The following is a 27,684-nucleotide window of genomic DNA, read 5'->3' as shown; positions in this document are numbered from 1 at the left end:
ATTCCCTGAAGTACAAAGGGTACTGAAATGCTAAGAATATTTGTGAAGTTAATTCAAATAAACGGTTTTCTCTAAGAAAGTAGTTCCTAAGAGTCACTAGGAACTCGAAATGTTTTTTCTCTGTTTTCGTCTCACCACAGGTGCTGCCAGACCTGCTGAGTTTCTCCAAATGTTCTGTGTTTGTTTAAAGTCTCCAGCATCTGCAATGTTTCACTTTTATTAAAGAGTTTTCTCTAACCTGGGAAACCAGAATAAGAAGATGCCTCTTTAAGTAAAGCTCAGCCATTCAGGAGTCAAATCAGGGAGTACTTTTAACAAAAAAAACGTGAAAAGCAGGAGGTTGGAAATCTGGAACTCCCTCCCCTCTGAAAGCTTTTGGTGCTGGAAAATGATCAGAGTTTGAAAGGTAGAGTTTACTAAGTTTGGACGGGCAAGGTTATCAAGGGATATTGAGGGAAATCTGATAAAAGGACTTGAAACCCAGGTCAGGCATTAAGCTTTCGAGCAGTTTTAATGCTTTCAGTGGGTTCCTCATATTTATACCTTCCATACTGCAAAAAAAAAACAGAAGCAGAAGTGTTCATAAGGCTACTTAAGACAATTGGGGAAAATCAGAGGACGATTTTTATTTCATTAACAAAGAAAGACAAGCAATTATGATCTGGAATGAACTACCCAAAAAGACGGCTGCAGAAGGTATTACGGTAATTTTCAACAAGGACTGGACACAGTAAAATTCACACAATCCAACACACACCACAACATGTATTGATAGCAAATAAAAAATGTCAGTTCATGGTATCTTAGAATCACTGAGTACAAAAGAGACCCTTTGGCTCATCATGACTGTTCATGGAAGGTGCACATTTTCCTCAAAAACTCAAAAAGATTGATATTGGCAGAGAGGTAGACATTGTTTATTTGGATTTTGATAAATCTTTAGACAAGGTTCCGCATGGTAGACTAATTAGTAACATGGCCATATGGTATTCAGGGTGAGCTTGCTAACTGGATACATAATTGGTTTAACGGTAGGTGACAGAGAGTAAGGATAGAGAGTTGCTTTTCAGACTGGAGGCCCGTGACCAACATTGTTCCACAGGAATCGGATCTGGGTCCTCTTTCGTTGATCATTTACATAAATGGTTTGGATTAGAATATGGAAGGAATGGTTATTAAGTTTGCAGATGACACCAAAATTGGTGGCATTTTGACAGCAATGAACGTTTTCTAAGATTACAGAGGGATCTTGAACAAATGGATGAATGGGCTAAAAATTGGCAGACGGAATTCAATCTGGATAAATGTGAGGCATTACATTTTTGTATAACAAACAAGGGTAGGGCTTATACAATTAATCATAGGGCCTTGGGTAGTGTTGTAGAACAGAGGGACCTAAGGGTGCAGGTACATAATAGTCTAAAGTTTCTGTCACGTATAGACAGGATGGTTAAAAGGCAATTTGGCACGCTTTCTTCTTTGCTCAGTCCTTTGAATGTAGGTGTTGGGAAGTCATGTTGCGGTTGTACAGGACACTGGTGAGGCCTCTTCTGGAATACTATGTCCAGTTCTGGTCATCCAATTATAGGAAGAATGTTATCAAATTGGAGAGGGTTCAGAAGAGATTTATCGGGATGTTGCTGGGTATGGAAGGTTTGAGTTGTAAAGAGTGGGAAAATCAGGATAGACCACAAGATGTTGGAGCAAAAGTAGGCCATTTAGCACATTGAGTCTGCACTGCTATTCGATGAGATCATGGCTGAAATTATAATCTTCAACTCCACTTCCTTTGATACCCTTAAAATAAAACTGTAATCAGATCATTGATGCTGTTATTGTATAGCGGTGCAGGCTCAAAGGGCTGGGTGTCTTACCCGAGTGCCATGTTCCTACAGTCTCTGAATTCACAGGCTTTGCTGAATGAGTTTGTCAACAGCATGTGACCAGATATAAAAAGCACAGGATACTTTTAGCTGTGCTGTTACTAAATCTTTCCAAGGCTTGCTGGAGCTTGTCGTGTTTTCATGCCAACCCTGAATACTGGCTATCATCAGTTGAGCTCCCAGTTGGAGATGGGGGTGAGGAACTTTCTGGCGATGGAACAAAGAAAATTACAGCTCAGGAACAGGCCCTTCAGCCCTCCAACCCTGCACCGATCAAGATCCTCTATCTAAACCTGTCACCTATTTTCCAAGGATTTGTATCCCTCTGCTCCCTGCCCATTCGTGTATCTGTCTAGATACATCTTTAATTATACTATGGTGCCCACCTCTACTATCTCCGCTGGCAACATGTTCCAGGCACCCAGCACCCTCTGCGTAAAGAACTTTCCACTCATATCTCCCTTAAACTTTTCCCCTGTCACCTTGAAATCGTGACCCCAGTAATTGAGTCCCCCACTCTGGGAAAAAGCTTCTTGCTATCCACTCTGTCTATACCTCTCATGATTTTGTAGACCTCAATCAGGTCTCCCCTCATCTTCATCTTTCAATTGTAAATACGCTTAACCTCTCTTCATAGCTAGCGCCCTCCACACCAGGAAACATCCTGGTTTGAACCTCCTCTGTACCCTCTTCAAAGCGTCCACATCCTTTTGGTAATGTGGTGACTAGAACTGTACGCAGTATTCAAATGCGGTCGAATCAAAGTCCTATACAACGGTAACATGACCTGCCAACCCTAGTACTCAATACCCCATGTGATGAATGAACGCATGCCATATGCCTTCTTGACCACCCTATCGACCTGTGTTGCCACCTTCAGGGTACAATGGACCTGAACAGCCAGATCTTTCTGTTCATCAATTTTCTCCAGGACTTTTGCATTTACAGTATAGTTCACTCTTGAATTGGATCTTCCAAAATGCATCACCTCATATTTACCTGGATTGAACTCCACCTGCCATTTCTCTGCCCAACTCCCCAATCTATCTATATTCTGCTGCATTTTCTGACAGTCCCCTTTACTATCTGCTACTCCACCAATCCTAGTGTCATCTGCAAACTCGCTAATCAGATCATCTGTACCTTCCTCCAGATCATTTATGTATATCACAAACAACAGTGGTCCCAACACGGATCCCTGTGGAACACCACTGGTCACACATCTCCAATTTGAGAAACTCCCTTCTACTACTACTCTCTGTCACCTGTTGCCCAGCCAGTTCTCTATCCATCTAGCTAGTACACCCTGGACCCCATGCGACTTCACTTTCTCCACGAGCCTCCCATGGGGGACCTAATCAAACGCCTTACTGAAGTCCATGTATATGACATCTACAGCCCTTCCCCTCATCTATCAACTTTGTCACTTCCTCCAAGAATTTTAAATTAAATTAAATTTAATTTTATTAGGATTACTAAATCCTAAATTAAATCCTATTTTAAATCCCATTTTAACTTTAAATCTTAAATTGAATATTTTAGAACATTTTAGTTTCTGTTATGCCAGGTAAGGTGATTTTAAATACAGTTCCAAAACAAACAGAAATGAAAGGCTACAGGAACAGAATGGAAAAATGGCACTAATTGGATTTTCAAAAATTTGTTTTTATCCATTCTTTCAATTGTAAATAAGCCTAACATCTCTTCATAGCTAGCGCCCTCCATACCAGGCAACATCCTGGTGAACCTCCTCTGCACCGTCTCCAAAGCATCCACATCCTTTTGGTAATGTGGCAACCAGAACTGTACACAGTACTCCAAACGTGGTCGAATAGAAGTCCTATGGGATGAGGGGTGTTGCTGGCCGGGACAGCAGCTACTGTGCTTTCCCAATTGCCCAGAGGGCAGTTAAGAGTCAACCACTTTGCTGTGGGTCTGGAGTCAAATGTAGGCCAGACCAGGTAAGGATGGCAATTTCCTTCACTAAAGGATGCTAGTGAACCAGATGGGTTTCTCCCGACAGTCAGCAGGCTACATGGTGCCAGAGTAGGTTTTTAAAAAATTCTAGATTTTTGCTAACTTCAAATTTTGAAAACCATCTACCATGGTGATAGTCAAACCTTTTCTGCCAAGATCATTAGCCAATGTTTCTGTGTTGCTAAGCCAGTGACATTACCATTACATTACTGCCTTCCCAAATGGATTGCTCTTACAAAAAGAGTTAGGGCAGACAAGACGGACCAAATGGCCTCATACCACTTTGTAAGATTATGATGGCATTCCAGTGTGCTACCATTTCTCAATAACGTGTGATTGACCTGTACTTAAAACATTAATTTTACAACTCCTGTTTCTCATCAATCATGGCAATGAGCCTGAAGTATCTGCAACCGTTATCAAAGAACATTTGGAAATCCTGTACAAATTTTTCTGTGGGTCTGAAGTGCATTACTAATATTTAGTTCTATCCTTCCGTCCAACTAGCTGACTTTTAAAAACCATGACAAACTCACCACGGAATAAAATTTTGTAAGTTGTTTGATCCAATGTTATCCGGATGGAGGTTTGCAAATTCTGTTGATACTGACTCTCAATGTCAGCACTTCTATTGCCCTGCTAATAAAGAGATTAGTTACAGTCATTAGCTGGAAAACATTACTAGCTCTGATGCACCACAAAAGCAAGTACAGAAGATAACATAAGGAATAGGAAGAGGCCATTTAGCCCTTTAATCCTGTTCTGGCATGGAATTATGTAGCTGAATGCCATTTACTCATTTCTGTTTATATTCCTCGATACCCTCAGCTAGAAAATGACAATTGGTCCCAGCCCTGAAAGATCTAACTTGACTCCCAGCATTCAATTTATTTTGGTGAAGGGATAGATTCTAGATTTCCACAACATGGGGCAGCTCGGTGGCTCAGTGGTTAGCACTGGTGCCTCATAGTACCAGGGACCCGGGCTTGTATTCCACCTTTGGGTTACTGTGTGTGTGGAGTTTCCATATTCTTCCTATATCTGTGTGGGTTTCCTCCGGGTGCTCCGGTTCCCTCCCACAGTCCAAAGATGTGCAGATTAGGTGGATTGGCCATGCTAAATTGCCCATAGTGTCAAGGGATGTGAAGGCTAGGTGGATTTGTCACAAGAAACGCAGGGTTGCAGGGATAGGGTATGGAAGTGGGTCTGGGTGGGATGGCCTTCAGTGGGCCAGTGTGGACTCGATGGGTGGAATGGTCTAGTTCCACACTAAGGATTCTGTGAACTTTTTATATGAACAAGTGGTTCTTGATTTCCCCCCCCACATAGTCTGGCTCTAATTTTCTGCTACCATTGAGCCACAGATAGACAGAGTAGCTGGAAAGTTTGGAAGGGAATTACAGAGTGAAGTGTCCTGACCAATCTGCACCATTAATGGAATGGGATGATGTAACAAAGACTAGTGTCAGCACAAAGGGTTGGCAAAGTTTTCAAAGGCTCTAGAGGAATTGATGCATGATGCCAGCTTTTGACTCAATTTGTTGTATCTTAAACTCAGAGTCTGATGCTGGGAGTTCAAGACTCAGTCCACTACAAAGTCTAGGTTAACACACCCAGTTAGGCTGCAAGAGAGATAGTAGGAACTGCCGAAGCTGGAGTCTGAGATAACAAGATGTGGAGCTAGATGAACACAGCAGGCCAAGCAGCATCAGAGGAGCAGGAAGGCTGATGTTTCGGATCTGAGGACCCTTCTTCAGAAAATGAAGAAGGGCCCAGACCAAAACATCAGCTTTCCTGCTCCTTTGATGTTGCCTGGCCTGCTGTGTTCATCCAGACACGCTGCAGGTGTGTTGCACTGCTTGAAGTTCTAGCTTATAGTAGCCTGTCAATTGGCAGTAAAAGAGCCCACAGCACTGGAAGAGCAAGTCAATGCTCTAAATGAAATATTGCCTTCTGAAAAGATGACCTGGTCCCTTATTGTAATGCTCTCTTAGGCCTTTGCTCTGTGTAAATTAGTTATTGCAAATGCCACACTAAAACAGCAAACAAAACCAGACATCCTGAGGACATGAAAGGCAGTACAGAATTGCAAGTTATTCATTTAAATAACAATGCAATCTTTAAAGTAAACTTTTGGGTAATGGTTGACAGTTGGTAGTAGTGAGGAGAGGACTTGAGGTGGGGAAGGATGCAACCAATGGTGCTTTGGGAAGTAGAGATTGTATTGGGTACATTTAAAGTTGGTCAGTGAAGCCAAGGTCACAAACAGGGCTTTGATCCTGAGTAGGATATAAACCTGTTCTCTTACCTTGTCTGAAAAGAGTTTCCAATTGTGTTTACAATGGTAATACCACAGCCATTCATCCTTCACTGGGGAATCATCGAGAGTCTTACGCTGAACTTAGAGGTCTTTTCCACGCACTCTCATTTTATTAAAATCAATTGAGATCAAGCTGAAAAATACGGGACATTTTAAAAATTGTTTTTCTAATCAAGAACCCTTACAGCAACATTATTTTTATCAACCTGTTCAGGGATGTTGCTATATGCCTCAGGAACAGATGAGACTTGAACCTAGGACTCCTGATTTAGGGGCAGTGACACTACCACTGTGCCAGAAGGCCCTACAAATCCTTTGCTAACAAATGCAGTACAGCTGTACATCGATCATAAATGCCACACAGTACATTGGCTAATTACCAATTAATTCGTGGGCAGAATGTAGTGCCCTCTCCCATGGCACTTACCCATTGAGAGAACCTTCCCCCCTTCCCCTCCAGCTTCTGTATGTGATGGAAAGTCTCCATCACCAATTGAGGTCCTTATTGTGGGTAAAGAATGTGCACTTAAGGGCTTCACCCCCTAACGTCCACAAGATTCACACAGCGGTGGGCACATAGTGTAAACGTGGAGCCTCGGTAAAATTGCTTGCAGGCTTCTCATGGGGGTGGGAAAGATCCTTGTTCAAGAAGGGTTTCTCCCTCCCCACAGACTCCCTTCCACCATCATTCATTGTTAAGATTATTCTTGACTAAGATAGACAAGGTTTTAATCAATATTAGAGGGAAAGGCGAGAAAGTGGACTTGAGGATTATCAGGTCAGCCATGAACTGATTAATGATGGAGTCGAGACAATGGGCTGAATGGCCTATATTGGCTCCTGCATCTGATAGGCCTAGTTGTTATCTGACAGCTCACTGACTGGTTTCAGCTGGAGTGGATTTGGAGGAGAACGAGGTGGTGTCCACTCTAATTAAATAAAAGTCATGTGCCACATACAGATCAGCATGTAATCATAGATTGAAACAGCACAAGGGGAGAGCTATCCAGTCAATGAGAGTCCCACTCTTTGTCCATTGCCCTGCAAATGTTACCTTTGTGTTTTCGTCAATTTAGTTTTGAAAGTTATGAATCTTCTTGCTTTCAGACAATGTAGTCCCTATCATAGCAATTCACGTGAAAAAAATGTTCCCTCATTGGCTTGTATTTTACTGCATTCTGTCAGCATCTCTTATTGATCCATCAATGGCTTTGTAAATCATTTTATTCCATTTAATTCTATTTTCTCAGGTATGGATCGTGCAAACAGGAGGACTCTTGCCTGGGAGAGTCCCGAATAATTTACCAAGTTTTCACCTACTTCTCGAGGTAACTTGGGAGAGGAACTATTAGCTCTGGGAATGATTGATCAGTCATTGTTCACCATTCATTCTACCAGTTCATAGTTTAGCCCAGTTTATGGCAGTCAGCCCCTGTTTCATTGCATTAAGGTCAACCTTACTTGAGTTTGTCACTCACTCTCTTTCTCAAACCCATTACTAAATTTCATCATATTATGACACTGTATCAGTATTAGATTGTTGACTAATTCAGGATTATTTACAGTCATTTATGGGACATCAGAATGCCATTTGGCCCATCGAGACCATGCTGACCTCCTCCTGTGGAGTATTTCAGATGATATGACTCCCCTCTCTGAACACCACTCTGCAAGGAGTTAGCAAGAACTGCAGATGCTGGAGTCAGAGTCAACACTGTGGAGCTGGAGGAACGCAGCAGAGGAGCAAAGATGACGTTTTGGGTTTACAGCCTTCACTTCCTCACTGATATTATTTAATTTACGATGATGTGTTGTCTTGTGGTTCGGGAATACTTTATCCCAGAAAGTTATTCTAAATACACTCAAAACATTCAGAGACTTTGGGACTTGAACTGTTTCATTTTCACGAGGTTATGTAGAAATCGATCATTCTGATTTTACGACAGAGTGCTCCAATATCCACCTTAATATCTTGGAGACATGAAGGACTGCAGATGCTGGAAGCCAGAGTGTATAGGTATGATGCTCCCACTCCTTGTGTTACTTTCTACACTTGCTTTTGTGGTGCATCACAGCTAGTAATGTTTTGTAGTAATAACTGTAATTAATCTCTTTATTAACAGGGTAGCAGAAACGCTGACATTGAGAGTCAGTATCAACAGAATTTGCAAAGCTCCATCCAGACGACATTGAATCAAAGATCTTACAAGATTTTATTGGGCAGTGAGTTTATGCCATGCTGTTTTGGCTCAAAACATTGACTTACATGCTCCTCAGCTGCTGTCTGATGTGCTGCACTTTCCCAGCCTCACATCTATAGAATGCACATTAATACGTCCACCTGCAGCTCTGTAGACCAGGGTTTTGCACCTTTTTCTGTGTGGCATGAGTGTTCCTTGCCACTTACTAACCTCAGCCTGGGTGCTGTTCGGGTCTTGCCTAATATGGACTGCATCAGAATCTGAAGGATCTCGCGTTGTGAGAGAACATTCTGTTCCATCAGGGACCATCTCACTCCTGACTTCACGGTGAAGTGGAAGTCACTGATGGAGCCACCAGAGATAGAAAACCTCAACCAAGCTCTGAGACCTGTGGCTGTCAATGTTAGATACCTTGCCTGAATTATCGTCTTTATACCCCGGTAATCCATGGGACTCTCAGTAGCTCACCTGTATTTTGTGTGGTAAAGTTTTTATGCCTTTTGTTCCAGGCATTGAGTACTGAGCCTCGATCACATGGTCGTGCTTGATATCATTCCATCCTTTGTCATTCTGAATCTGCCACTGGTAATGTTTCTTGGCTGGCTGCCTTCTGCCTCCTGTGGAGTTGGAAGGTAACACTTCAGATAGGGCAAGAAGAATCACAAAAGTACTTTTACTGTTCCACAATTCTCGGGGAGAGAGAGAGAGAACAAAAGAGAGATGGAGAAACAGATGCACTGTGGACTGGCTGATCGTGTCGTGGCACTCCTCCACTAAGTTTGCAAGGATGACCATGAGCTTCCTCCTCATCATCTTAATTCTAAATCACCACGTCCATTCACACATTCTAATGAAGCTCGAGTCTTGAGCAGTGGCACATTATCTCTCAATGAGCCAATTCACAACCCACTGGACTCAACAATTTCAATAACTTCAGATCAGCACTGTTTTGAGGGAGGAGGAGGGCGGTACTGGAGGAGTTGCTGTTAATGCCTCTGCTGTTGCTATTTACACCTTCTCTTGATCCTGCTACTGTTGGTCCAATCTGTGAAGAAGATAGGTCTGCACTCCTCCAATGCAGCCCAATGGCCTTGGGGGAGGTGGCAATGGAGGCATTATCTTCTAGGCCTTCATGTGTCCCATGCCAAACCTCCTTTCTGTTTTGTCCCATTATCCCCTCTGTCACTAAATCACTCCAAACTTTGTCTCCTGGGACACAGAGGGCATGTCATAGTAAGTCTTTGCACAGCTTGGAGCCTAGGGAATGGAAATTGTTACAACCGTGTGTGGAAAAACTGAAATTGTTAATGCACAAAGGGCCAGAATTGAAGGAGTGTAGATATCTTGGAGGATTGCTCAAGCTTTCAGTTCCTCAGCCATTTCCTTGTTCCCCATGACTATCTCTCCACTGTCATTTTCAAGTGGTCCAAGGTCCACTTCTGCCTCACTTTTGTCTTTTATATATCTAAAGGACTTTATATATCGGAAGTCCTCTTTTATATTACTGGCTAGCTTACTCTCATATTTAATCTTCTCCCTTCTAGAAACTCCTGCCATTGCTGTTCCACTATCTTTCCTGCTAGGTTCCTCTCCCAGTCAATTCTGTCCAGCTCCTCCCTCATGCATCTGTAGTTGCTTTTATTCAGCTGTAAAGGCTGTGGAGGCCAGATCATTGAGTATATCTGAGATGGAGATAGGTTCTTGATTGTCAAGGGTTATAGGGAGAAAGCGGGATAATGGGGTTGAGAAACATATCGGCCATGATTGAATGGTGGAGCAGACTCGATGGGCTGAATGGCCTAATTTCTGCTCCTATGTTTTATGGTAATCTGTTGACCAGGTTCAGCATTGGTGGAGGGTTTCATAATCAAATGCTCAAAGAGGCCAGGATTTGGGAGTGTGGAGATTTGAGAAGGTTCAAGGAAGTTACAGAAGTTTGGATTGGAAGGATTTGCGATCACGTTGATACTTGTAAAATAAAACATTGCTACAGATGTTTTCAATTGCACAGGCTACCTAATAAGCAAACTCACTTCTTGGTGTGTCTTCATCGGATGATGAGGAAGATTGAGACAGATCTCATCCTGTGGCTCAATTTGCAATTTTCGCCATATCTGCAATTTCCATTGAGGTAATATTTGCAAACATGCAGATACGTACAGTTACTGTTCTTGCATTTACCTTTGTTGTAAAACTTGCACGGCTGTAAGGAAAACAAAGTATTGACATTAAAACACATGCTGAAGATTCCAAGATAACAAGGTGTAGAGCTGGATGAACACAGCAGGCCAAGCAGCATCAGAGGAGCAGGAAAACTGATGTTTCAGGCCTAGACACTTGTTCAGAAAGGTCATTTCTGAAGAAGGGTCTAGTTCCGAAACATCAGCTTTCCTGCTCCTCTGATGCTGCTTGGCCTGCTGTGTTCATCCAGCTCTACATCTTGTTATCTCAGATTCTCCAGCATTGGCAGTTCTTACTATTTCTGCTAAAGATTCCAACTAGGTTTGTCATGAGGCCCAGCTCAGACACTTGACAGATGGAGACACCAAGATGCTGGAGGCTAAACAGGGAAGAATGATGAGGTTCAGCAATAATGATGTTGGGGGTCTGAGGCATGAAGGCAGACTGGAGGATGGTGGAATCACAGGCAGCCATTCAGTCCCTCATACCTCTTTGAACAAGGATACCTGGTTTTTCTAAAATTCATTCATGAGATGTGGGAGTTGCTGCCTAGACCAGCATTTCTTACTAATTCCTAGTTCATTTAAAAACCCAAAGTGTGGAAGCAGGCCATTCAAGTCCACACCAGCCGTCTAAGAAGCATCCCACCCAGACCCACCCTTCTACCGTCCCCTGCATTTCCCATTGGCTAATCCATTTAGACTGCACATCCCTGAACACTACGGGACAACTTAGCATAGCCAATCCGCCTAACCTGCACATCTTTGGACTGTGGGAGGAAACCGGACGAAAGCCACACAGACACGGGGAGAATGTGCAAACTCCACACAGACAGTCGCCTGAGGCTGGAATTGAACCCGGGTCCCTGGCGCTGTGAGGCTGCCCTTGAAAAGGGTGGTGGTGAACTGTCACCTTGAACCGCTGCAGTAGGTACACTCAGGGGAAGTTAGGGAAAAAATTCCAGGATTTTGACCCAGTGATAGTGAAGGAAGAATGATATATTTCCAAGTCAGGGTGGGGAGTGGCCTGGAGTGGAACACAGGGGATGGTGTTCCCATGTATCTGCTGCCCTTGTCCTTCCAGATAGAAGTGGTCATGGATTTGAAAGGGTATCAGAGATAATGGGAACTGCAGATGCTGGAGATTCCAAGATAATAAAATGTGAGGCTGGATGAACACAGCAGGCCAAGCAGCATCTCAGGAGCACAAAAGCTGACGTTTCGGGCCTAGACCCTTCATCAGAGAGGGGGATGGGGGGAGGGAACTGGAATAAATAGGGAGAGAGGGGGAGGCGGACCGAAGATGGAGAGTAAAGAAGATAGGTGGAGAAGGTGTGGGTGGGGAGGTAGGGAGGGGATAGGTCAGTCCAGGGAAGACGGACAGGTCAAGGAGGTGGGATGAGGTTAGTAGGTAGCTGGGGGTGCGGCTTGGGGTGGGAGGAAGGGATGGGTGAGAGGAAGAACCGGTTAGGGAGGCAGAGACAGGTTGGACTGGTTTTGGGATGCAGTGGGTGGGGGGGAAGAGCTGGGCTGGTTGTGTGGTGCAGTGGGGGGAGGGGATGAACTGGGCTGGTTTAGGGATGCAGTGGGGGAAGGGGAGATTTTGAAACTGGTGAAGTCCACATTGATACCATATGGCTGCAGGGTTCCCAGGCGGAATATGAGTTGCTGTTCCTGCAACCTTCGGGTGGCATCATTGTGGCAGTGCAGGAGGCCCATGATGGACATGTCATCAAGAGAATGGGAGGGGGAGTGGAAATGGTTTGCGACTGGGAGGTGCAGTTGTTTGTTGCGAACTGAGCGGAGGTGTTCTGCAAAGCGGTCCCCAAGCCTCCGCTTGGTTTCCCCAATGTAGAGGAAGCCACACCGGGTACAGCGGATGCAGTATACCACATTGGCAGATGTGCAGGTGAACCTCTGCTTAATGTGGAATGTCATCTTGGGGCCTGGGATGGGGGTGAGGGAGGAGGTGTGGGGACAAGTGTAGCATTTCCTGCGGTTGCAGGGGAAGGTGCCGGGTGTGGTGGGGTTGGAGGGCAGTGTGGAGCGAACAAGGGAGTCACGGAGAGAGTGGTCTCTCCGGAAAGCAGACAGGGGTGGGGATGGAAAAATGTCTTGGGTGGTGGGGTCGGATTGTAAATGGCGGAAGTGTCGGAGGATAATGCGTTGTATCCGGAGGTTGGTAGGGTGGTGTGTGAGAACGAGGGGGATCCTCTTGGGGCGGTTGTGGCGGGGGCGGGGGTGTGAGGGATGTGTCGCGGGAAATGCGGGAGACGCGGTCAAGGGCGTTCTCAATCACCGTGGGGGGGAAGTTGCGGTCCTTAAAGAACTTGGACATCTGGGATGTGCGGGAGTGGAATGTCTTATCCTGGGAGCAGATGCGGCGGAGGCGGAGGAATTGGGAATAGGGGATGGAATTTTTGCAGGAGGGTGGGTGGGAGGAGGTGTATTCTAGGTAGCTGTGGGAGTCGGTGGGCTTGAAATGGACATCAGTTACAAGCTGGTTGCCTGAGATGGAGACTGAGAGGTCCAGGAAGGTGAGGGATGTGCTGGAGATGGCCCAGGTGAACTGAAGGTTGGGGTGGAAGGTGTTGGTGAAGTGGATGAACTGTTCGAGCTCCTCTGGGGAGCAAGAGGCGGCGCCGATACAGTCATCAATGTACCGGAGGAAGAGGTGGGGTTTGGGGCCTGTGTAGGTGCGGAAGATGGACTGTTCCACGTAACCTACAAAGAGGCAGGCATAGCTGGGGCCCATGCGGGTGCCCATGGCCACCCCCTTAGTCTGTAGGAAGTGGGAGGAGTCAAAAGAGAAGTTGTTGAATGTGAGGACGATTAAGCAGAGGTTCACCTGCACATCTGCCAATGTGGTATACTGCATCCGCTGTACCCGGTGTGGCTTCCTCTACATTGGGGAAACCAAGCGGAGGCTTGGGGACCGCTTTGCAGAACACCTCCGCTCAGTTCGCAACAAACAACTGCACCTCCCAGTCGCAAACCATTTCCACTCCCCCTCCCATTCTCTTGATGACATGTCCATCATGGGCCTCCTGCACTGCCACAATGATGCCACCCGAAGGTTGCAGGAACAGCAACTCATATTCCGCCTGGGAACCCTGCAGCCATATGGTATCAATGTGGACTTCACCAGTTTCAAAATCTCCCCTTCCCCCACTGCATCCCTAAACCAGCCCAGTTCATCCCCTCCCCCCACTGCACCACACAACCAGCCCAGCTCTTCCCCCCCACCCACTGCATCCCAAAACCAGTCCAACCTGTCTCTGCCTCCCTAACCGGTTCTTCCTCTCACCCATCCCTTCCTCCCACCCCAAGCCGCACCCCCAGCTACCTACTAACCTCATCCCACCTCCTTGACCTGTCCGTCTTCCCTGGACTGACCTATCCCCTCCCTACCTCCCCACCCACACCTTCTCCACCTATCTTCTTTACTCTCCATCTTCGGTCCGCCTCCCCCTCTCTCCCTATTTATTCCAGTTCCCTCCCCCCATCCCCCTCTCTGATGAAGGGTCTAGGCCCGAAACGTCAGCTTTTGTGCTCCTGAGATGCTGCTTGGCCTGCTGTGTTCATCCAGCCTCACATTTTATTATCATGGATTTGAAAGGAGTTGTTTAGGGACTTTTGGTGAATTTCTGGAGTGCATCTTGTATTATTTACAGTGCTGCTACTGGGAGTTGGTGGTGGAAGGAGTCTCTTAATAAAATATCCAATTAATCCCACGTCTCAATGCCTTTTTCCCCAGAGCCATATAAATCTTTCCATTTTAAATACAAGCCCAGAAACAGACCATTTGACACAACTGGTCTTTATGTTCCACAAGAACCTCTTTCCCCATTCCACCCACCCCCTGCCCCTCTGTGTAACTTTCAATAACTTTCTCCTCGACAAGTTTATCCAGCTTCCCCTAAAACAGATCACAGCAAATTGCCTTGACAGTTCCCTCTAGCAGCAAGGTCTGCTTGTTCATCACTCCGAGTATTCTCCTGAATTCCAGCTTGGATTTCTTGTCCCCTTCCCACAACCACAGGCTCAAATTCCTGATATTGAGAAACCATGAAGGCTTGTCCCTAGCAGGAATTGCGTTGGACAAGAATTGGCCTCACTGTTGTTGGGCTAATAGTGGAAGGATAATTTCACAAATAGTTGTCAATTCTTCCTACAGAGACCTCGATAGGGAGGGGATCGAGGCAACCTAGAAACATAGAAAACAGGAACAGAAGTAGGCCTTCCAGTCCTTCGAGCTGCTCCATTGTTCAATATGATTGCAGCTGATCATTCAACTCAGTATCTCGTTGCTGCTTTTTCTACAGACCCTTTGATCCCTTTAAACCCAAGAAATGTCTCTAATGCCTTGAAAACATCCAATGCTTGGCCTCAACCACTTTGTATGGGAGAGAATTCCACAGGATCCTTGCTCTCTGGATGAAGACATTATCCTCATCTCAGTACTAAATGGCCTACCCCATATCCATAGACAGTGATCTCTGGTTCTGGACTCCCTAGTCACGAGGAGCATTCTTCCTGTGTTTACCCTGTCTAGCCCTGTCAGGATTTTATAGGTTTCTATGAGACATCCCTTATTCTTCTAGCCTCCTGTGAATGCAGTCCTTAACTGATCCAGTCTCTCCTCACACGTCAGTCCTACGATCCCAGGAATCAATCTCATGGCCTTTATTGCGCTTCCTCCATCGCCAGAACATCCTTCCTCACTTGAGGAGACCAAAACTGCCCACCATACACAAGGTGTGGTCTACCAAGGTCCTGTACAATTGCAGTAAGACATCCCTGCTCCTCGGACTCCAATCCACTTGCTATGAAGGCAACATACCGTTTCCTGCTATACCCCATGCTGCATTGAGAGATCAATTATTCAAGTTCACAGGTGGCCAATGCTCATTCAGCCACTGTGTGAAGGGCTGATGATACAAATTGTTAACTCAGAGATAATGGGGAGAAAAATATACTTCACATGAACAGAAATATCAATTAGGAGCAATTTATGCTCATCTTAAAGTCTGGTTAATTTTTATGTATTCTACTGAACCAAATTTTCCACTTTCATTATATCATGGCGTTTCCACGATATTCACATTTCTGCATACTCATGGCAGGTAGACATTGTGAACTCCTCATTTGATTGCTTTATTTTACATTAGGAACTTACCAAGGTCCTGTTGCCTCCGCCTCACTCTCCCCACGTCTTTCTTCAGCAAATTCGTCACCAGACAGACTGGCTGTATCACTTTCACTCAGCTCTTCATCACTGAAGAAAGAATCCTCTTGGATGAAGGAAGAAAAACAGATGTGCATTTACATCTCATCTTTTATGACTACGGAATGCCCCAAATTTTTATGGCTACAATTCAACCACAATTTTTTTGAATCTAAGGCGTAGACAAAATGACAGCAGCCAATTTATACACAGCAAATTCCCACAATTGATAATTAGCTGATCACCTCATTTATTTGTCTCAGTTCGGGGATAAATTAGCCAGGGTGCCATGGTCATGGGATATTCACAGTAACCTGAGTGGGTAGACAAGACAAAAAGCAATACAGCACAGGAACACGCCCTTTGGCCATCCAAGGCTGAACTGACACATTTTGTCCTTTCGTACTAAAGCTGTCTTCACTGACAGGATCCATATCCCTCCGTTCCCTTCCTATTCATGTATACATCCAGGTGTTTCAGGAATGCTGCTATTGTGCCTGCTTCCACCACCAGATGCATTCCAGAACTCACACCCTTTGTGTGAAAAACTTGCCTCGCATATTTCTTTTAGGCGTTCCCCCCTTGCACCTTGAACCTGTGTCCCCTAGTAATTGACCCCTCCACCCCGGGAAAAAGCCTCATCCTTTCCGCTCTATCCCTGCTATTCCTAATCTCATCAACTTCTATCAGGTGGGCCCTGACTCTTCTGAGTGATGACAGTGTAGTGAAAATGGTATGCTGGATGAATAATCCAGAGGACCAGCTAGATGCTATTGGAACACCACAACAGTTTATGGAACTTAAGTTCAATTAATTTCTTCTGAACTGAAAGCAAGAACAAAACCCCATCTGGTTCACTAATGTCCTTTCGGGAAAGCAATCTGCTGCCTTTACCCAGTCTGACCTACATGTGACGCCAGACCTGCTGCAATGTGGTTGACTCTTGACCGTCCCCTACAAGCCACTCAGTTCAAGGGCAGTTGGGGATGGGCAACAAATGCTGGCCCAGCCAAAGACAGGAAGGAAGGTAAAGAAAGATGTGCATTAGCCAAGGTCAAAGGAATGATGCTGCATTAATATAGCTCCCTATCAAAGCCTGGGATTCACACATTTAACACACTGACAGCCTCACAAATCAGCCTGCCACCATCAATCAGATTGTAGGCTACCAAAAGGATGGTACAGTCTGGACGATAGTACGGACTGGACGATGGTACGGTCTGGATGATGTGCCGGACTGGTCAATGGTCCGGACTGGTCAATGGTACGGACTGGACGATGGTACGGTCTGGACGATGGTACGGTCTGGACAATGTGCCGGACTGGTCGATGGTACGGTCTGGACGATGGTACGGACTGGACGATGGTACGGACTGGACGATGGTACGGTCTGGGCGATGGTACGGACTGGACGATGGTATGGACTGGATGGTGGTACAGACTGAACAGTGGTGCGGTCTGGACGATGGTGCGGTCTGGACGATGGTGCGGACTGGACGATGGTGCGGTCTGGACGATGGTGCGGTCTGGGCGATGGTGCGGACTGGGCGATGGTGCAGACTGGGCGATGGTACGGACTGGATGATGGTACAGTCTGGACGATGGTATGGACAGGACAATGGTATGGACTGGATGGTGGTACAGACTGGACGATGGTGCGGTCTGGACGATGGTGCGGTCTGGACGATGGTGCGGACTGGGCGATGGTGCGGACTGGGCGACGGTTCGGTTTGGACAACGGTACAGAGTGGACGATGGTACAGTCTGGCAGGTTTCAGATTGTGAGAGAGCCCAAGAAGTGATAAATCTTCATGATTTGCACCTTCCTGTGTCTCCTTCTGAAGATCCTTCATTTTCCAGTCTCGGATGGTGACCTGCCTCAGTCATAGCCCAAAATTCCTTCCTGATAGTTACAACCTCATGGTTAAGGGAAACATGACGAAGCACAAGGGAGAGGCAGGCAGACTGCAGGACTGTTAGGGTACTAAAGGAGGCCTGCACTCCCTCTATTACCTTGTGTTAATCTCCTGCCTTTTGTCCATCTCTCTGCACACCATTACCTCCAAAAAAAAAATCTAATGATCCTTTTGAATGCCTCAATTAGACCTACCTCCTCCACGTTTCCAAATGGGACTTTCCAGACACCACTGGCTGGGAGACAAAGGTTTTTTTAAATCACCCTTGTTACCATTGCATATCACTTTCAACCCTCTCGTTCTCATTCCTTTTAAGGAGTGGAAAGCGCTTCTCCCCATCTCCTCCGTGCAGCCCCCGCCGTTTTTAGAAAAGCCTCAGTCAGACCTCGTCTCAGTTTCCAAAGAGAACAGCCCCAACTTCTTCATTCAAACCTCATAACCTATGTTCCCATTCTGAGCACCATTCCTGTAGAGGGGAGATAATGGGAACTGCAGATGCTGGAGAATTCCAAGATAATAAAATGTGAGGCTGGATGAACACAGCAGGCCAAGCAGCATCTCAGGAGCACAAAAGCTGACATTTCGGGCCTAGACCCTTCTTCAGAGAGGGGGATGGGGAGAGGGAACTGGAATAAATAGGGAGAGAGGGGGAGGCGGACCGAAGATGGAGAGAAAAGAAGATAGGTGGAGAGAGTATAGGTGGGGAGGTAGGGAGGGGATAGGTCAGTCCAGGAAGACGGACAGGTCAAGGAGGTGGGATGAGGTTAGTAGGTAGGAGATGGAGGTGCGGCTTGGGGTGGGAGGAAGGGATGGGTGAGAGGAAGAACAGGTTAGGGAGGCAGAGACAGGTTGGACTGGTTTTGGGATGCAGTGGGTGGGGGGGAAGAGCTGGGCTGGTTGTGTGGTGCAGTGGGGGGAGGGGACGAACTGGGCTGGTTTAGGGATGCAGTAGGGGAAGGGGAGATTTTGAAACTGGTGAAGTCCACATTAATACCATTAGGCTGCAGGGTTCCCAGGCGGAATATGAGTTGCTGTTCCTGCAACCTTCGGGTGGCATCATTGTGGCACTGCAGGAGGCCCGTGATGGACATGTCATCTAGAGAATGGGAGGGGGAGTGGAAATGGTTTGCGACTGGGAGGTGCAGTTGTTTGTTGCGAACTGAGCGGAGGTGTTCTGCAAAGCGGTCTCCAAGCCTCCGCTTGGTTTCCCCAATGTAGAGGAAGCCACACCGGGTACAGTGGATGCAGTATACCACATTGGCAGATGTGCAGGTGAACCTCTGCTTAATGTGGAATGTCATCTTGAGGCCTGGGATAGGGGTGAGGGAGGAGGTGTGGGGGCAAGTGTAGCATTTCCTGCGGTTGCAGGGGAAGGTGCCGGGTGTGGTGGGGTTGGAGGGCAGTGTGGAGCGAACAAGGGAGTCACGGAGAGAGTGGTCTCTCCGGAAAGCAGACAGGGGTGGGGATGGAAAAATGTCTTGGGTGGTGGGGTCGGATTGTAGATGGCGGAAGTGTCGGAGGATGATGCGTTGTATCCGGAGGTTGGTAGGGTGGTGTGTGAGAACGAGGGGGATCCTCTTTGGGCGGTTGTGGCGGGGGCGGGGTGTGAGGGATGTGTTGCGGGAAATACGGGAGACGCGGTCGAGGGCGTTCTCGACCACTGTGGGGGGAAAGTTGCGGTCCTTGAAGAACTTGGACATCTGGGATGTGCGGGAGTGGAATGCCTTATCGTGGGAGCAGATGCGGCGGAGGCGGAGGAATTGGGAATGGAATTTTTTCAGGAGGGTGGGTGGGAGGAGGTGTCCTCCTCCTGGACACCACCCCCAGGCCTCCTACCCTCCCTCGACTTCTTCATCTCCAACTGCCGTCGAGACATTAACCACTTCAACCTCTCCACCCCTCTCACCCACTCCAACCTCTCCACCGCAGAACGGGCAGCCCTCCGCTCCAACCCCAACCTCACCATCAAACCCGCAGACAAGGGTGGCGCAGTGGTAGTATGGCACACTGACCTCTTCATCGCCGAGGCCAGACGCCAACTCTCCAACACCACCTCCTACCGCCCCCTCGATCATGACCCCACACCCGAGCACCAAACCATCATCTCCAACACCATTCATGACCTCATCACCTCAGGGGACCTCCCACCCACAGCCTCCAACCTCATTGTTCCCCAACCCCGCACAGCCCGTTTCTATCTCCTTCCCAAAATCCACAAACCTGCCTGCCCTGGTCGATCCATCGTCTCAGCCTGCTCCTGCCCCACCGAACTCATCTCCACCTATCTGGACTCCATTTTCTCCCCTTTGGTCCAGGAACTCCCCACCTACGTCCGTGACACCACCCACGCCCTCCACCTCCTCCAGGACTTCCAATTCCCTGGCCCCCAACACCTCATCTTCACCATGGACGTCCAGTCCCTATACACCTGCATTCCACATGCAGACGGCCTCAAGGCCCTCTGCTTCTTCCTGTCCCGCAGGCCCGACCAGTCCCCCTCCACCGACACCCTCATCCGCCTAGCTGAACTCGTCCTCACACTCAACAACTTCTCTTTTGACTCCTCCCACTTCCTACAGACTAAGGGGGTGGCCATGGGTACCCGCATGGACCCCAGCTATGCCTGCCTCTTTGTAGGTTACGTGGAACAGTCCCTCTTCCACACCTACACAGGCCCCAAACCCCACCTCTTCCTCCGGTACATTGATGACTGTATCGGCGCTGCCTCTGGCTCCCCAGAGGAGCTCGAACAGTTCATCCACTTCACCAACACCTTCCACCCCAACCTTCAGTTCACCTGGGCCATCTCCAGCACAACCCTCACCTTCCTGGACCTCTCAGTCTCCATCTCAGGCAACCAGCTTGTAACTGATGTCCATTTCAAGCCCACTGACTCCCACAGCTACCTAGAATACACCTCCTCCCACCCACCCTCCTGCAAAAATTCCATCCCCTATCCCCAATTCCTCCGCCTCCGCCGCATCTGCTCCCACGATAAGACATTCCACTCCCGCACATCCCAGATGTCCAAGTGCTTCAAGGACCGCAACTTTCCCCCCACAGTGATCGAGAACGCCCTTGACCGCGTCTCCCGTATTTCCCGCAACACATCCCTCACACCCCGCCCCTGCCACAACCGGCCAAAGAGGATTCCCCTCGTTCTCACACACCACCCTACCAACCTCCGGATACAACGCATCATCCTCCGACACTTCCGCCATTTACAATCCGACCCCACCACCCAAGACATTTTTCCATCCCCACCCCTGTCTGCTTTCCGGAGAGACCACTCTCTCCGTGACTCCCTTGTTCGCTCCACACTGCCCTCTAACCCCACCACACCCGGCACCTTCCCCTGCAACCGCAGGAAATGCTACACTTGCCCCCACACCTCCTCCCTCACCCCTATCCCAGGCCTCAAGATGACATTCCACATTAAGCAGAGGTTCACCTGCACATCTGCCAATGTGGTATACTGCATCCACTGTACCCAGTGTGGCTTCCTCTACATTGGGGAAACCAAGCGGAGGCTTGGAGACCGCTTTGCAGAACACCTCCGCTCAGTTCGCAACAAACAACTGCACCTCCCAGTCGCAAACCATTTCAACTCCCCCTCCCATTCTCTAGATGACATGTCCATCATGGGCCTCCTGCAGTGCCACAATGATGCCACCCGAAGGTTGCAGGAACAGCAACTCATATTCCGCTTGGGAACCCTGCAGCCCAATGGTATCAATGTGGACTTCACAAGCTTCAAAATCTCCCCTTCCCCCACCGCATCCCAAAACCAGCCCAGTTCGTCCCCTCCCCCCACTGCACCACACAACCAGCCCAACCTGTCTCTGCCTCCCTAACCTGTTCGTCCTCTCACCCATCCCTTCCTCCCACCCCAAGCCGCACCTCCATCTCCTACCTACTAACCTCATCCCACCTCCTTGACCTGTCCGTCTTCCCTGGACTGACCTATTCCCTCCCTACCTCCCCACCTATACTCTACTCTCCACCTATCTTCTTTTCTCTCCATCTTCGGTCCACCTCCCCCTCTCTCCCTATTTATTCCAGTTCCCTCTCCCCATCCCCCTCTCTGATGAAGGGACTAGGCCCGAAACGTCAGCTTTTGTGCTCCCGAGATGCTGCTTGGCCTGCTGTGTTCATCCAGCCTCACATTTCATTATCTACCATTCCTGTAGACTCGGACGAGGGGGAGAATGTGAATGGGGAGGGGGGGGGAGGTGGAGGGAAAGGCGGAAGAGAGGGATTTATGAGGAATGATCCACACCAGTACGGACCCTTTGGGCCGAATGGCCTCTTACTGCGTTGTTAAATATAATGTGAAAAGGATTGAACCAGAGGCGGCGCGAGAGGAAAAGAATTCTCCAGAAGGGCCTTCAGGGAAGAAGATTAACATAAACAGGTGCCAGGAAATCTGGCACCAAGTCTGTAGTTTCTCATCAGTTTCGTTTCGCTTTCTGAACGTTTCAAGAAGAGCTGACAGGTCGCTCTTTCACAAGGCGGTTGGGGTGGGGAGGGTTTAGTTGGAGGGGACGTTCTGACCCCAGGGTCGGTTCACTCCGCTTTGCTGGGGCAGATGCTGACAACCCCCCGCCCCCGCACAACAGCAGCGACGGGATCAAAACAAATCTCCCAGCCCTCCCCCAGCACCCAGCCCATTCTGTAACTCTAATCGTCCGGGGGCGGGGGGAATGGATCATCCCCTCCTATCCCGAAATGCACATGGGGGTTAATTTCACCCCCAATATTGCCCAACACTCACTTTCTGATGATTCCACTCTCGAAGCCATTGCTGAGCCCCTGAAGCAGGAGCAGGACTGAACTCAAAGATAACAAACTGAACTCCTCTGACTGCAGACCACTGAAATCACTTTAAATTTCTCTTCATTCACCCACAAACCGAGGGGAGGGTGGAGACCTGAACTCCTCCCCACTGAGCTCTGGGCAATCCCCTTCCTAAGAGCCAGGCCAGTTTTCATTTGCGTCGAAAATAATCTGGACATATTTGAGAGTCACTTCCCTGACCCACATTTAAAACTTTTGCAATGAATGTCCCTTAATACAAAACAAACAGGCAAACCGAGTCCAAATTACCAGTTGCATTGCGGGTCTTGTGATGCTGTGGTCATGTCCCTACGTCTGGGGCCATTTTTGAAGAAGGGTCCAGACCCGAAACGTCAGCTTTCCTGCTCCTTTGATGCTGCCTGGCCTGCTGTGCTCCTCCAGCTCCACACTGTCCTATCTTTAAATTAAGATTGAGCTAGGTTTTGTTGCTGAAAATAACAATTGATGCTTGCGAGAATCTAAGGGTAAATATTAAGACGGGGGCTATCCACAAATGTCCATATTTGACACTCGTTCACTGGTGTACTTCCCCTCGCAATGCTTTGACCAATCGGAGCCAACTGCTTGGTCTAAAATTTAAACAAAGTCTGGCCGATAATTGTCAGTCATTATTTACTGGTGCTTTGCTCATGTCTATGCCTAGAATCATAGAATTTTACAGACCAGAAGGAAGCCTTTTGACCCATGACTCCCAAATGAGCTACCCAGCCAGTCCCACTCTCCAGCCCTATCTCCACCGTCCTCTAAATTCAACCCTTTCAAATATATATCCATCTCCTTCTGAAACCTCCCATGGAAGCGACCTTCACCTCTCTCTCAGGCAGTGCATTCCAAATCCGAACAACTCCGCTCATCACACTCCTGACTCTTATGGCCGTTTCATCACCAAGGAGAAGGTATATAAATCACCCGGACCAGATTACCACACCCCAGGGTTCTGAAGGAAATAGCTGAAGAAATTCTCGAGGAATTCGAGGTGATCTTTCAGGAAGCATTGGATTCAAGGATCGTCCAAAAGAACTGGAAAATGGCAAATATAATATCCTGTTTACGAAGGGAGGGAGACAGAAGACAGAAAACTGTAGTCCTGTTTGCCTGACCTCAGGTCCTTGGTAAGATGTTAGATTACTATCCATTATTAAGGATGACAGTGCAGAGCATTTGGAAGTGCATGGTGAAATAGGGCTGAGTCAATGGGAGGTCTTGCCTGCCAAGTCTCGTAGAATACTCTGAGGAGATAATGTGCAAGTCAGACAAAGGAGAGCCAGGGAATGTGATCTATTTGGATTTCCAGAAGGCCTTTAACAAGTCACCACACAGGATGCTGCTAAATCATGTAAGTGACCATGGTGTTAGGGGCAAGGTATTGACATTGATAGAGGGTTGGCTGACTGGCAGAACACAGGGAGTGGGGATAAAGGATTGTTTTTCAGGATGGCAGCTGGTGACTGGTAGAGTTCTGCAGGGGTCAGTGTTGGGACCATAACTTCATGTCATACATAAACAATCTGGACGAAGGAACAGAGGGCATTGTTGCTAAATTTGCATATGACACAAAGATGGGTGGAAGGGGAGGTAATGCTGAGGAAATGGGGAGATTACAGAAGGCTTTGGACAGGCTAGGAGAGTGGGCAAAGAAGTGGCAGCTGGAATACAATTGGAAAAGTGTGAGGCTATGCATTTCCAGAGGAAAAACAGACGCACAGACTATTTTCTAAATGGAGAAAGACTTTGAAAATCTGAAGCACAAAGGGATTTGGGAGTCCTAATTCAGGATTTTCTTAAGGTTAACATGCAGATAGGAAGACAAATGAAATGTTAATATTAATTTTGAGAGGCATAGAATACAAGAGCAGAGATGTACTGCTGAGATTGTGTAAGGCTTTGGTCAGACCGCACTTGGAACGCTGTGAGTAGTGGGCTCAGTATCTAAGCAAAGATGTGACCCCCAGAGGAGGCATGAAGGGCTTGGCATGTGAGGAGCACTTGAGAACTCAAGGTCTGTACTCAATGGAGTTTACGGAGGAATATGTTTGACATTTTCCAGAATACTGAGAGGCCTGGATGGAGTGGATATGAAACAGATGTTTCCATTTGGAGGAGAGAATAGGACCTGAGGGCACAGCCTCAGGGTGAAGGGATGAGCCTTTAGAACTGAGATGGGGAGGAATTTCTTCAGCCAGAGGGTGGTGACTCTGTGGAACTCATTGCTGCAGAGGGCTGTAGAGGTCAAACCATTGAGTGTATTTAAGACAAAGATAGATCGGTTCATGATTAGTAAGGGGATCAAGGGCTATGGGGAGAAGTTAGGAGAAAGAGGTTGAGAAAATATATAGGCCATGATCAAATGGTGGAGCAGACTTGATAGGTTGAATGGCCTAATTCTGCTCCGATATCTTATGGTCCTACAGCAATATCCTTCTTTACCCCGTCAAAATTGTTCATAACTTTTAGCACCTTAGTAAAGTCACCATATACTCTTCCCTGGTCCAAGGAAGTCAAGCCCAATTTCTCTAATTTTTCCTGGTATCTAAAATTCCTCATAGCTGGTATCATTGTAGGAAATATCCATTGCACTCTCTCTTCCTTAAATAAAGTGCCCATAATTGAGCACAACACTCTAAATGTGGGCTAACCAATGATTTGACCAATCAGATTCCACTTCCCAAACAATTAGCGCACTCTTGTCTTTCCCCCTTAACTTGATATCCTTGTGAATTGCCCTCAGGATTCCACGATGGAAAGCCTTGATAAAATGTGCCTTTTTCAGTAAAACCCAAATATCTAAAAGTTACTGTCTCAATTGTGCAGTTTTGATGACAATTTTATGCTGTATGCTTCACTTTTGACTGACATTGAACAGTGAGAAGATGCCATACTTACATTGTAGATACAAACTGAACATGACACACAGACAACAAAGTGTGAAGCTGGATGAACACAGCAGGCCAAGCAGCATCTTAGGAGCTCAAAAGCTGACGTTTCGGGCCTAGACCCTTCATCAGAGAGGGGGATGGGGAGAGGGTTCTGGAATAAATAGGGAGAGAGGGGGAGGCGGATCGAAGATGGATAGAGGAGAAGATAGGTGGAGAGGAGAGTATAGGTGGGGAGTTAGGGAGGGGATAGGTCAGTCCGGGGAGGATGGACAGGTCAAGGGGGCGGGATGAGGTTAGTAGGTAGGAGATGGAGGTGCGGCTTGAGGTGGGAGGAGGGGATAGGTGAGAGGAAGAACAGGTTAGCGAGGTGCAGTGGGAGAGAGATTCCCTGAGGTTGGTCCGGAGGGAGGAGGGTATCTTCTTCAGGTTAGGCATCCTGGAAGAAGCTTCGCAGTGGGGTTAAAATTGTGATCAGAGATGACACAGAGTTAGGTCTCATTGTTAGCTGTGGTGTGGAAGTCCCGGTGTTGAACTGGGGTGGGCAAGGTAGGGAGTCACATGACACCAGGTTATAGTCAAACTGGTTTATTTGAAATCACAAGCTTTCAGAGCATTTCTCCTTTGTTAGGTGAACTCTGACCTTGCTGTTAGAAGTGTAGGTTACTTTGTACGAAAATGTTGATTGTTGAGGAATGAAAGAGATAAGCTGATGAAGCAGTTAATCCATCTGGACAGTCACAGAAGAACTAAACTATGAAAGGATCCATAGCGATGTGGACAAAACAAAACTTCTTCAGTATGTCTCTTCTTTATTTCAATAAGTTTCAAGTTCTGGGCCATCACTCAAAATAAACATTGCTAATCAACTTCACTGGCACCGACAATGACCTATTATAGATTCTCATTCTTCTCGTTTGTTAATTGTTGTTTCTGATTCTAAGGATGTCAAATTTTAATTCCTTCAGTCTCAATCCAATCTTTCTTATAGTCTTTTTATTTCTCTTTCCCTGCCTTATCTGATTCTGTATTCGCTCACTCTGATTTACCATTTCTTCTCAGTTGTTCTGCTATTTATTTCCCAGTGCTTCAGCTTCAATGGTTGTTTAGTTCTCTAAGACGCCTGATGCTCTCTTGCTCTGTTTGCTATAGTCAGCCCAATTTTCAGTTACTTAGCAGGGACCATGTTTTGAGCCGGAGAGCGTAGAAGCAAGTCTAATTAATGGTATAGAAAGAAACGGACCCGTATCATTCCATGTGGTGAGCACTTGTTACAGATAAAAGATCATTATAGAATGAAATAGCACATAAGGAGACCATTCAGCTCCTCATGCCTATGCTGGTGCTTTGAAAGAGCTACCTGAGTAATCCCACTCCTCTGCCTTTTCCCGCAGTCCTACATAGTTTCAATTTCAAGTCCATTTCTCTTTTGGATGTTTGCATTGATTCTGCTTCTGATGCTTTTTCTGGCAGGATTTGGGGCTGAACTCTCCTGCTTTTGTTTGAAATTGTCAAGTGCAAATCTCTGTGTCCACGTGCAGTGGCAGAAGGGATCATGGGCCAGTGTCTTGTCTGAAACGTGGCATCTTTGACACAAGGCTAATGTCATTTTCTGCACTCCCCGTTTCTCTTGATGGCGTTTTATCTAGAAATCTATTATCCCAGTTTTGATCATACTCAATGACTGAGCCTGTACAGTCCTTGGGGCAATGTACTTTCGGTAAAGCAATAGAAGATTTAATTTTAAGGAGGTGAAATTAACAGACATATTGGGAAATTGCCATGGAGTGGATTAAACAAGTTACTCTTTTAAGAGTCGGCACAGGCATGATGGGTGGAATGGTCTCCCCCTGTGCTATAAGATACAATGGACAGGAGTTAGTGATTTGGGTCAGGGCCCTGACAGAAAGGGCAGGTGGGAGTTCTTGTGCCAGGAAATACAAGGTGGCATTGATTTTTGCCTCGGTTGGCTATTTAGTGGCAAGATGGCTCAATGGTTAGCACCGCTGCCTCACAGCACCAGGGACCCAGGTTCGATTCCAGCTGTGGGTGACTGTCTGTGTGGAGTTTGCAACATTCTCCCTATGTCTGTGTGGGTTTCCTCTGGGTGCTCCACTTTCCTCCCACAGTCCAGAGGTGGGCAGGTTAGGTGGATTGGCCATGCTAAATTGCCCGTAGTGCCCAGATGTTTAAGTTAGGTGGGTTAGACATGGGAAATCAGGCGTAAGATAATGAGTCTGGGTGGGATGT

This window comes from Stegostoma tigrinum, chromosome 18 (assembly GCF_030684315.1).
Source record: "Stegostoma tigrinum isolate sSteTig4 chromosome 18, sSteTig4.hap1, whole genome shotgun sequence".
Classification (NCBI taxonomy): Eukaryota; Metazoa; Chordata; class Chondrichthyes; order Orectolobiformes; family Stegostomatidae; genus Stegostoma; species Stegostoma tigrinum.
The sequence above is the reverse complement of the archived record's forward strand: the minus strand, read 5'-3'. Positions refer to the sequence as shown.